Genomic DNA, 13,079 nt, shown 5'->3' with positions numbered 1-13,079 from the left:
GCACCCATTCCTTTCAGTGTAGTCTTTAGCAGTCCATTGTATCGCTCAAATTTACCAGAGGCTGGTGCATGATAGGGAATGTGATACACCCACTCAATACCGTGTTCTTTGGCCCAAGTGTCTATAAGGTTGTTTCGGAAATGAGTCCCATTGTCTGACTCAATTCTCTCTGGGGTGCCATGTCGCCATAGGACTTGCTTTTCAAGGCCCAGGATAGTGTTCCGGGCGGTGGCATGGGGCACAGGATATGTTTCCAGCCATCCGGTGGTTGCTTCCACCATTGTAAGTATGTGGCGCTTGCCGTTGCGGGTTTGAGGGAGTGTGATGTAATCAATCTGCCAGGCCTCTCCATATTTATATTTCAGCCATCATCCTCAATACCAAAGAGGCTTTGACCATTTGGCTTGCTTGATTGCAGCACATGTTTCACAGTCATGAATAACCTGTGCTATAGTGTCCATGGTCAGGTCCACCCCTCGATCGCGAGCCCATCTGTATGTTGCATCTCTACCTTGATGGCCCGAGGTGTCATGGGCCCATCGAGCTATAAATAATTCGCCTTTATGTTGCCAGTCCAGGTCCACCTGAGCCACTTCAATCTTAGCAGCCTGATCCACCTGCTGGTTGTTCTGATGTTCTTCAGTAGCCCGATTCTTGGGCACATGAACATCTACATGGCGTACCTTTACAACCAGGTTCTCTCCCCGGGCAGCAATATCTTGCCACAATGCCGCAGCCCAGATGGGCTTGCCCCTGCGCTGCCAGTTGTTCTGCTTCCATTGCTGTAACCACCCCCACAGGGCATTTGCTACCATCCATGAATCAGTATAGAGATAGAGAACTGGCCACTTTTCTCATTCAGCAATATCTAAAGCCAGCTGAATGGCTTTCACTTCTGCAAACTGACTCGATTCACCTTCTCCCTCAGCAGCTTCTGCAACTCGTCGTGAAGGACTCCATACAGCAGCTTTCCATCTCCGATGCTTTCCCACAGTGCGACAGGACCCATCAGTGAACAAGGCATATTTCTTCTCATTTTCCGGTAGCTTGTTGTACAGGGGGGCTTCTTCAGCACGGACCACCTCCTCCTCTGATGATATCCCAAAGTATTTGGCTTCTGGCCAGTCCATAATCACTTCCAAGATTCCTGGGCGACTGGGGTTTCCTATTCTAGCCCGCTGAGTAATCAGTGCAACCCACTTGCTCCATGTAGCATCAGTTGCATGATGTGTAGAGGGGACCCTTCCTTTGAACATCCAGCCTAGTACCGGCAGTCGGGGTGCCAGGAGGAGCTGCGCTTCAGTACCGACCACTTCCGAAGCAGATCGAACTCCTTCATATGCTGCCAATATCTCCTTTTCAGTTGGAGTATAGCGGGCCTCAGATCCTCTGTATCCCCGACTCCAAAACCCCAGGGGTCGACCTCGAGTTTCCCCAGGTTCTTTCTGCCAGAGGCTCCAGGTGGGGCCATTCTCCCCGGCTGCAGTGTAGAGCACATTCTTTACATCTGGTCCTGTTTGGACTGGCCCAAGGGCTACTGCATGAACTATTTCCTGCTTAATTTGTTCAAAGGCTTGTCGTTGCTCAGGGCCCCATTCAATAGCATTCTTCTTATGGATTACTTGGTAGAGCGGGTTTACAATCAGACTGTAATTTGGAATGTGCATTCTCCAAAACCCCACGACACCTAGGAAAGTTTGTGTTTCTTTTTTGCTAGTTGGTGGAGACATAGCTGTTATTTTGTTGATCACATCCATTGGGATTTGACGACGTCCATCTTGCCATTTTATTCCTAAAAACTGGATCTCTCGTGCAGGTCCTTTGACTTTATTCTGTTTTATGGCAAAACCGGCCTTCAGAAGGATTTGGACTATTTTCTTCCCTTTCTCGAAAACTTCTTCTGCTGTGTCACCCCACACAATGATGTCATCGATGTACTTCAGGTGTTCAGGAGCTTCCCCCTGTTCCAGGGCAGACTGGATCAGTCCATGGCAAATGGTAGGGCTATGTTTCCACCCCTGGGGCAGCCGATTCCAAGTATATTGGACTCCCCTCCAAGTGAAAGCAAACTGTGGCCTGCACTCTGCTGCTAGAGGGATGGAGAAAAATGCATTAGCAATATCAATTGTGGCATACCACTTGGCTGCCTTTGATTCCAGTTCATACTGGAGTTCTAGCATGTCCAGCACTGCAGCACTCAGTGGTGGCGTGACTTCGTTCAGGCCACGATAGTCCACTGTTAGTCTCCACTCACCATTAGACTTTCGCACTGGCCATATGGGACTATTAAAAGGTGAATGAGTCTTGCTGATCACTCCTTGGCTCTCCAGTTGACGAATTAGCTTATGGATGGGAATCAGGGAGTCTCTGTTGGTGCGATATTGCCGCCGGTGCACAGTTGTGGTAGCGATCGGCACTTGCTGTTCTTCAACCCTCAGCAACCCCACAACAGAAGGGTCCTCTGAGAGACCAGGCAAGGTAGACAACTGTTTAATGTCCTCTGTCTCCAAGGCAGCTATGCCAAAAGCCCAGCGGAACCCTTTTGGGTCCTTGAAATATCCTCTTCTAAGATAGTCTATGCCAAGGATGCACGGAGCATCCGGGCCAGTCACAATACGGTGCTTTTGCCACTCATTACCGGTTAGACTCACTTCAGCCTCCAATACAGTTAACTGCTGGGATCCCCCCGTCACCCCATAAATACAGATGGGCTCTGGCCCTTTATAGCTTGATGGCATTAGAGTACATTGTGCACCGGTGTCTACTAAAGCCTTATACTTCTGTGCGTCGTCTAGGTCCTTATAAATTACTTCCCGTACTGCCAATTCCCTCAGGTACTGAATTCCCTTCTCCATGGTGGTCCATTTGCCTGGTAGACATACAAGTTCTTCCTTGAAGGGATACCTTTCCTGCACAGCTGACAGGAGACACCTCCAGATGCTGCGAGATTGTGCTCCATCTCCAATTGCTTTGTCAATACATGCGTCCCTAGCAAGGGATCCCAGCCGCCTGGCTTCCCTGCCCTCTAATTCCACACAATTGGCTCTGTTGTCCCAGCACCGGAGCAGCGAGGTGACAAGCTGCTCACCTATACAGCGACCAAAATCTTTTCGCACATCTCGTAGCTCACGCTGGTATATGGTCCGGATAGTTACTGTTGATTTTTCGACATCCTCATCCTCATCTTCAGTCTCCTGCACCTTTGATGGCCCAGCCTCATCTTCACTATGCCCAGACTTAGCAGAAGACTGTCTGCGTTCTAAACGACCTGAGCCTCTATACCATTTTTTCACCTTGTCTACAGGGGCAACTTGCACTGCTACAGCTCGTTTCTCTGACCCAGACACAGGGCCTGCCACAGGGGTTGGAATACCCTCTGCGGGGTCAACTTGCACTGCTACAGCTCGTTTCTCTGACCCAGACACAGGGTCTGCCACAGGGGTTGGAATACCCTCTGCGGGGTCAACTTGCACTGCTACAGCTCGTTTCTCTGACCCAGCCACAGGAGTGGGAGCAGCTGCAGGAGCTGGAGCTGCTGCAGGGGCTGGAGTGGCTGCGGGAGCTGGAGCTGGAGCGGCTGCAGGAGCTGGAGCGGCTGCAGGAGCTGGAGCGGCTGCAGGAGCTGGAACTGGAGTGGCTGCAGGAGCTGGAGCTGGAGCGGCTGCAGGATCTGGAGCGGCTGCAGGAGCTGGAACTGGAGCGGCTGCAGGAGCTGGAGCGGCTGCAGGAGCTGGAGCTGGAGCGGCCGCAGGAGCTGGAGCGGCTGCAGGAGCTGGAACTGGAGATTAAGGCAATCAACATCGTGACTAGCAACTATTAAGCAGGTCCAATACTTATACCAATTTTAGTTTAACACACTCTGGTCAAATCTGTCGATATCTCAACCCTTCGAGCCCCACGTTGGGCACCAAAAGGGCTGTTGTGGTTTAACCCGGCTGGCAGCTAAACACCACACAGCCGTTCGCTCACCCTCCCCCCTCCCTCTCTGGGATGGGGGAGAGAAACGGGAAAGTGAAGCCGGTGAGTTGAGATAAAGACAGTGTATTAAGACAGGAATATAATAATAACAATAATAATAATAGTGATAATGACAATAGTATTAATAATAATAATGTGTAAGAAACAAGTGATGCACAACACAATTGCTCAGCACCCGCTGACCGATGCCCAGCCTATCCCCGAGCAGCCGGCCCCCCACCCCGGCCAGCCACCCCTATATATTGTTCAGCATGACGTCAGATGGTATGGAATACCCCTTTGGCCAGTTTGGGTCAGCTGTCCTGGGTCTGTCCCCTCCCAGCTCCTGCTGCACCCCTAGCCTGCTCGCTGGCAGGACAGAGAGAGAAGCTGAAAAGTCCTTGGCTTGGTGTAAGCACTGCTCTGCAACAATTAAAGCATCAGCATGTTATCAGCGCTCTTCTCAACCTAATCCAAAACATAGCACCCTACCAGCTACTAGGAGGAAAAATTAACTCTGTCCTAGCTGGAACCAGGACAGCACCACACAGACATTTGCTCACTCCCTACCAGTGGGATGGAGGAGAAAACAAAAAAAAAGAAAAGTGTGAGAACTCATGGGCTGAGATAAGGACAGTTTAATAAGAAAGAAACAGGAGAGAAAAAAAAAAACACAAGTGATGCACAACTCAGTTGCTCACCACATCAGTGTGTTATCAAGATTATTTTCATCCTAAATCTAAAGCATAGCACCATGCCAGCTACTATGAAGAAAATTAACTCTATTCTAGTCAAAGCCAGGACAGTTCTGGTTATCTTGGATTAATTTTTGAATTTGTAATATATATTGAGTCACTTGTTGATCTCTTGCCAACACGCTAGGACGTGCAGGAGCTGAAGTCAGGGTAAGGGACATTGTCCATCCAAACAGAATCTCAAAAGGAGAAAACCCTGGTGGTTGTATTGGTTTGCAAGGAATGTGCCTTAGTGCTACAGGTAATGCATCTGCCAATTTGGATCGGTTTCAAGACAAATCTTTCCTATTAAGGTTTTCAGTAATCCATTCATTCATTCCACTTTACTCACTGATTGTGGGTGGTAAGACAAACATAGCTGTTGTTCTATATCCAAAGTTTTTTATATTTGATGCATAAGTTGTGCAGTAAAGTGACTTCCCTGATCTGAATCTATGTAGCTTGGGATACCAAATCAGGGAATGATGTTCGTCAGTAAGAACTACAATTGCTGCAGTGTCTGATTTTCTGGTTGGTACAGCTTCCAGACATGCAGTTGACTAACTATCGCAGTTGCTGATACCCCTGGTCTCTTGGCATATCTGCAAAGTCCATTTGAATTCTCTGAAAAGGAAGAATTACCTTGGCCTGCTTCTGTGTATATTTTTGCCATTATTACTTTTATTAAAGGCCTGGCAGGTAGGGCAATCTGAGGTAACTCATACGTTCCCGGGCCCACCCAGTCCTTTGAGATGGTCTGAGCTAGAGCAGTTGCTCATGTCCCAGATGGTGCTCCAAATGAGCCACCAGGAGTAAATACTGTTTTGGTAATATAGGTAGCTTGTGTTCTCCTACCTGCCAGATTATTTCTGCATCAAGCTCAGCCCCATCAGTTTCCACTGGTTCAGTTCTTTATGGGGAGTGTTTTGATACATAGACAGTAGAGGGTGAACTTTTGCTACTTTAGGAACTTTCTTTAGGAACTGCATGCTGGTGAGGCCCTTCAGTCTGCCCCACGAGGGGCTGAGTTGAATGAAAGACATCTGAAGTGTTTCCATACATACACACGCAGCATGAGAGAGAAGCATTTCAGCTCCGTGAAGTGCTTGTATATTAATGCATGTAGTATGGAAAACAAACAGGAAGAACTGGAGATCTGCTTGCGGTCGCAAGGCTATGATCTCATTGCAATCACAGAGACATGCTGGGATAGCTCACATGACTAGAATGCTGTCATGGAAGGCCACATGCTTTTTAGAAAAGACCGGACAGGAAGGTGAGGTGGTGGAGTTGCTCTTTATGTGAGAGAGCAACTGGAATGTTTGGAGCTCTCCCTAGGGGTCAACGAAGAGCAAGTTGAGAGCTTATGGGTAAGGATTAAAGGGCAGGCTACCATGGCTGACACTGTTGTGGGTGTTTGCTACAGGCCACCTGATCAGGAAGAGGCAGTAGATGAAGCCTTCTTCAGACAGCTCCAAGTAGCCTCAGTCACAAGCCCTGGTTCTCATGGGGGACTTCAATCACCCTGATATCTGCTGGGAAGACCACACAGCTAGGCACACAGTCCAGGAAGTTCCTGCAGTGCATTGGTGACAACTTCTTGACACAGGTGGTGGAGAAGCCAACAAAGAGAGGTGTGCTGCTGGACCTTGCACTAACAAATGAGTAAGGACTAGTTGGAGATGTGAGGGTCGGGGGCAGCCTTGGCTGCAGTGACCATGATATGGTGGAGTTCAGGATCTTGCGAGGAGGAAGCAAGGCAAAAAGTAGGATCTCAACCCTGGACTTCAGGAGAGCAAACTTTGGCCTCTTCAGGGACCTACTTGGAAGAATCCCATGTGTTAGGGCCCTGGAAGGAAGGGGGGGTCCAAGAAAGCTGGTCAGTATTCAAGTATCACTTCCTCCAAGCTCAAGATCAGTGCATCCCTATGAGCAAGAAGGCAAGCGAAGGGGGCAGGAGACCTGCATGGATGAGCAGGGAGCTCCTGGCAAAGCTCAGGCAGAAGAAGGAAGTTTACAGCATGTGGAAAAAGGGACAGGCAACTTGGGAGGAATATAGGGACACTGTCAGAATATGCAGGGATGCGACGAGGAAGGCCAAGGCCCATTTAGAATTAAATCTGGCAAGGGATGTCAAGGAGAACAAGAAGGGCTTCTTCAAATACATCAGTAGAAAAAGGAAGACTGGGGAAAATGTCGGCCCGCTGCTGAATGGGGCGAGTGCCCCGGTGACAGAGGATACGGAGAAGGCAGAGTTGCTGAATGCCTTTTTTGCTTCAGTCTTTACTGCTAAGATCAGCCCTCAGGAATCTCAGACCCTGGAGACAAGAGAGGAAGTCTGGAGAAAGGAGGACTTTCCCTTGGTTGAAGAGGATCGGGTCAGAGATCAGCTAAGGAAACTTAACATCCACAAATCCGTGGGCCCCGATGGAATGCACCCACGGGTGCTGAGGGAGCTGGCCGATGTGACTGCCAGGCCACTCTCCATCATCTTTGAAAGGTCATGGAGAACAGGAGAGGTGCCTGAGGACTGGAAGAGAGCCAATATCACGCCAGTCTTCAAAAAGGGCAAGAAGGAGGACCCAGGCAACTACAGGCCAGTCAGCCTCACCTCCATCCCTGGAAAGGTGATCGAACAGCTCATCCTGGAGGTCGTCTCCAAGCATGTGGAGGATAAGAAGGTGATCAGGAATAGTCAGCGTGGGTTCACCAAGGGGAAGTCATGTTTGTCCAGTCTGCTATCCTTCTATGATGAGATGACTGGCTGGGTAGATGAGGGGAGAGCGGTGGATGTGGTATACCTTGACTTCAGCAAGGCTTTTGACGCTGTCTCCCATGACATACTCATAGACAAGCTCAGGAAGTGCGGCCTAGATGAATGGACGGTGAGGTGGATTGGCAATTGGCTGGATGGCAGAGCTCAGAGGGTTGTGCTTAGTGATGCGGAATCTAGTTGGAGGCCTGTAGCTAGCGGTGTCCCCCAGGGGTCAGTACTGGATCCAGTCTTGTTCAACTTATTCATCAACGACCTGGACGATGGAATGGAGTGCACCCTCAGCAAGTTTGCTGATGACACAAAGCTCGGAGAAGTGGCTGATAACTCCGAGGGCTGTGCTGCCATTCAGAGGGACCTGGACAGAGTGGAGGGTTGGGCCGAGAGGAACGTCATGAAGTTCAACAAGAGGAAGTGCAGAGTCCTGCACCTAGGGAGGAATAACCCCAAGCACCGGTACAGGCTGGGGGCTGACCTGCTGGAGAGCAGCTCTGCAGAGAGAGACCTGGGAGTCCTGGTGGACAGCAGGCTGACCATGAGTCAGCAATCTGCACTTGAGGCCAAGAAGGTCAACGGTATCCTAGGTTGCATTTGGAAGAGTGTTGCCAGCAGGTCAAGGGAGGTGATCTTGCCCCTCTACTCAGCCCTGGTGAGGCCACACCTGGAGTATTGTGTCCAGTTCTGGGCTCCCCAGTACAAGAGGGACATAGAACTACTGGAGCGAGTTCAGAGGAGGGCTATGAAGATGATTAGGGGACTGGAGCACCTGTCATATGAGGACAGGCTGAAAGAACTGGGCCTGTTTAGCCTGGGAAAGAGAAGACTAAGGGGAGACCTCATTAATGTATATAAATAACTGAGGGGAGGGTGTCAAGAGGATGGAGACGGTCTCTTTTCAGTTGTGCTCAGCGATGGGACGAGAGGTAATGGGCACAAACTGAAGCACAGGAGGTTCCAGCTGAATATGAGAGGGCACTTCTTTACTGTGAGGGTGACAGAGCACTGGAACAGGTTGCCCAGAGAGGTTGTGGAGTCTCCTTTTAGAAATATTCAAAACCTGCCTGGATGCCATCCTGCCCAATGTGCTCTAGGTGATCCCGCTCGGCAGGGACTAGATGATCTTCAGAGGTCCCTTCCAACCTCAGACATTCTGTGATTCTCTATACTTTTGTTTGTTTGATCATTAACAAGGGTAGATGCAATTGCTTTTTGCTGACCAGAGTTGTCAGGCTGAAGCTTTGGCTTTGGCCATGGCATTCCCTTTGGTGTGGGGGATATTTAGTTTATCATGAGCAGACTGGTGCATGACTGCAATGCTTTTTGGTCATGTTAGCACCTGTAAGAGATCACTTATTTTGTCAGCATTGAATATTTGTGCCCCACTTGAGTTTATAAACCCCTTCTTCTTCCACAGTTTTCAAACTCCAAATGCATATCGTGAGTCAATACAGATGTTCACTATCTTCCCTTGAACTAGTACACGTCTCTGTCCGGGTAACTAGCTCAGAAGCTTGTGCACTTAATTTCAGATTCAGGGGTGCTGCTAAGAGGACTTCTTGGTGTGTGGTTACCACATAATCTGTTGCTTTCTGTCCTTTAATATAGAAGGAGGAACCATCCACGTGTAACTCTAGTTCGGGTTCTTTAAGAGGGATATACAATAAATCCTTTCTGCTTTTTCCTGACCCTTGTATGATTGGATCTAGTTGAGTGGAGTAATAAGCAACAGGTCTGGGCCATTCTCCTAGCTTCTGGGCTAACACTCTGGATGCTACTCCTTTTCACTCATGTACGTAGAGATTGAATGGCTTACTGTAGTCTGGAAATCCCAAAGCTGGGGCTGTCATTAAAGCTCATTTAAGGGTTTCAAATGCGCCTACCTTCTCCTCATCCTACTGTATGGGTTCTTTCTCTTCTTGACGGAAGGTATAACGAGGGGTTTGTCTAGTTCTCCAAAAGCTGCAGTCCATGGCCTGCAGAATCCCACTGCACCTAGGAAAGCTCACATTTTCCTTTTAGTCTCTGGTTTTGGATATTTCATCGTACTGGGTCTGACTGGGATAGAGTTAACTTTCCCCACAGCAGCCCATTTAGTAATGTGCTTTGTACTTTTAGCTAGAACAGCAGTGATATCACACCAATATTTTGTCTATTGCTGAGCAGCGTTGGCACAGCATCAAGACTCTCTCCAATGCCCCCCAAAGCAAGTAGGCTGGGAGGTGGGCAAGAGGTGGGGAGGGGACATCACCAGCGTAGCTGACCTAAATGGACCAAAGGGATATTCCATACCATATGATGTCACGCTCAGCAATAAAAGTTGAGGAAGGGGAAGATGGGGGGGGAGAGGGGGTGTGGCTGTCCTCCTGTGCATATTGAGACCCTGCTTCCCAAGACACGACCGAACATTGCTTGTTGATGGGAAGTAGAGAATAATTGTTTTCTCCCTTTGCTTCTGTGTGGCCTTTGTTTGTTTTCCTTTAATTATATTATCCTTATCTCAACCTGTGAGCCTTTTTTTTTTTTAAATCATATTTTCTCCCCCAGTTCCTTTGAAGAGGGGGAGTGTGAGAGCAGTGTGGTAGAGTTTAGTTAGCCATCAGTGTGAAACCAGTGCATTCTAATAGCTTCTATCCAATTAGGAGATAGGATCCTTTCTCCCTCTTTCAGAATATACCCGTTATTCCACTTCTTACTTAAAAAATTACAGTTTGGTGAGAGATACCTCTACAAAATAAATAATATATCCAGAAAAAAAATTACATCCAGAAGAAGAATTTTACAACACTGTTTCTCTTCTATTCTTCAGTGTTACCTAGTTACCATGAAACTAATACTGTTCTCACAAAGTGTAAACAGGGAATAATTCCATGGAAAAAAAGCAGAGTCATTCTGGGTTAACAGTAACAGAGAGAACAAGCAGCTGAAGAATTCAATTAAAAAAAACAAAATATACTCTAATTAGAAAAAAAAAAGGCAACAAATAACTTGTAATGAACCAAAGAAAATATCTGAAGTCTGCTGCTTAGACATCTGCTCTACATTCTTCACTTACTCTGGTATGCATGTTGTTAATTTAGAATTTTACGTACCATCCTGCATACAACCCAAACAGTAACCCAAAAGCAAAACCTAACCCAAACTGTAAACCAAACTAAAACCGTAAATCAAACCCTAACAGTAAATCAAACCCTAACCCAAACTCTAAACAAGCCAAACACTAAAACACCTAAACCCAAGTTCAAACGCTAACCCAAACCATAACCAACACAAACCCTAATCCAACCCAAAGCGAAACCGTACCCCTTACCAAACCGAAAACCTAACCCTAATCCTTACCCAAACCCAAACTCTAACCAAACTCTAACACAAAACCTAACCCAAACCCTAACAAAAACCCTAACTGAAACAAACCCTAACACAAAGCCTAAGCAAAATGCAAACACTAACCCAAACCCTAACTCAAACCCCAAACCAAACCCTAATACAAACCCTAACCAACCCGAACCCTAACCCAAACCCTAACTCAAACCCCAAACCAAACCCTAATACAAACCCTAACCAACCCGAATCCTAACCCAAACCCTAACTAAAACCCCAACCAATTCAAACCCGAACCCAAATTCTAACCCAAAATCTAAACAACCCAAACCCAAACCCTAACCAACACAAAGCCTAATCCAAACCCTGAGATAAAACCATAACCCTTACCCAAACCCTAACACTAAACCAAAATCAAACCCTAACCAGAACACTAACCAAACCAAAACCTAACACAAACCCTAACCTAAAGCCTAACTCTAACCAGAACCCTAATTCAAACCCTAACCTAACAAAATAATTAACCCAAACACTAACCCTAACCCAAACCCTAACCAACCCAAACCTTAACCCAAACCCTAACCAATCCAAACACTAACCGAAAAACATACCCTAACCCATACCCAAAACCTAACCCGAACCCTTGCCAACCCAAATCCTAAATCAAACCCCAAAGCAAACCCTAACCCAAAGCCCAACCAACCCGAACCCTAACACAAACCTAACACAAGCCCTAACCCAGACCCTAACCGAAACAAACCCTAACACAAAGCCTAAGCGAAATGCAAACACTAACCAAACCCCAACACAAACTCTAACACAAACCCTAACCAACCTGAACCCTAACCCAAACTCAAACTCAAACCCTAACCAAACAATACCCGAACCCAAACACTAACCAACACAAACCCTAGCACAAACCCTAACCCAAACCAAACCCAAACACTACCCCTAACCAGAACCCTAAACCAAACCCTAACCGTAACACAAAACCTAACCAACCCAAGCCCTAATCCCAACCCTAACCAACCCAAACCCTAAATACAAACACTACGCCTAACCAGAACCCTGACCCAAACCCTAGCCGTAACACAACTCTAAACCAAACCCTAAGCAAAATGCAAAAGATAACCCAAAACCGAACTCAAACCCCAGCACAAACCCTAACCAACACTAGTCCAAACCCTAACTCAAACCCTAACCAACCCTAACCTAAAAACATACCAAAACCCTAACCAAACCCTAACGCTAAACATTGCCAAGCCAAACCATAACTCAAACCCTAATTCAAATCCTAATACAAACCCAAACCATGACAAACCCTAACCCAAACCCTAAATAACCCAAACGCTAAACAACCCAAACCCGAACCCAAACCCTAACCAGTCCAAACCCTAAGTCCAAACCCTAACCCTAACCCTAACCCTAACCCTAACCCTAACCCTTACCCTAACAAACCCAAACCCTAACCAATCGAAAGCCTAACCAATCCAAACCTTAACCCAAACCCTAACCCTGACCCAAACCCTAACCATCCCAAACACTAAACCCTAACCCTAAACCCAAAACAAACCCTGACACTACCCCTAACCAGAACCCTAACCCAAACCCTGACACAAACCCTAAATGACACAAACCCTAACCAAAGCCTAAAGCGAAATGCAAACACTAACCCAAAACGTAACTCAAACCTAAATTCAATCCCTAACCAGAACCCTAACCAAAAAAAAAAAAAAAGCCTAACGGAAAAACATACCGAAAGCCTAATCCGAACCCTTGCCAATGCAAACCATAACTCAAACCCAAACCCAAAACCTAACCAACGAAAAACCTAACCCTAACCCTAACCCAAACACTAACCAACCCAAACTCTAAACCAAACCCTAACCAAAACACTAAAAAACCCAAACCCTAACCAGTCCAACACCCAACAGAAACCCTAACTCACACCAAACCCAAAAACTAACACAAAACTACCCCAAAACCCTAACCAAACCAAACCCTAAACAATCCAAAGCCTAACCGAAACCCCAAGCCTAACCAACCCATACCCTAAACCAAACCCTAACCTAAAGCCTAACTCTAACCAGAGCCCTAATTAAAACCCTAACCTAACAAAAAAATTAACCCAAATTCTAACCCTAAACCAAACAATAATACAACCACTAACCAACCCAAACACTAAAAAAACCCTAACCCTGACAATAACCCTCACCCTAACCCCAAACCTAAAAAACCAATACCCTAACCCAAACCCTAACCCAAACCCTAACCAATCCAAAACATAAACCAAACCC

General features: G+C 47.2%; 1 protein-coding gene across 1 annotated transcript in view; it reads left to right on the top strand.

The window, feature by feature from the left end:
- Positions 1-2,121: 2,121 nt before the first annotated feature.
- LOC308184979 (uncharacterized protein) overlaps positions 2,122-13,079 on the top strand; it is a gene marked incomplete at its 3' end in the record, with an annotated part of 210,591 nt that continues 199,633 nt past the window's right edge. Inside the window, exon 1 of the mRNA XM_080572523.1 lies at positions 2,122-2,789. The remainder of the gene's footprint in view (positions 2,790-13,079) is intronic.

The sequence above is a fragment of the Anser brachyrhynchus genome, assembly GCF_964034855.1.
Source record: "Anser brachyrhynchus genome assembly, chromosome: W".
In the NCBI taxonomy this organism is placed as follows: domain Eukaryota; kingdom Metazoa; phylum Chordata; class Aves; order Anseriformes; family Anatidae; genus Anser; species Anser brachyrhynchus.
This window is presented reverse-complemented; position numbering and strand designations above follow the sequence as displayed.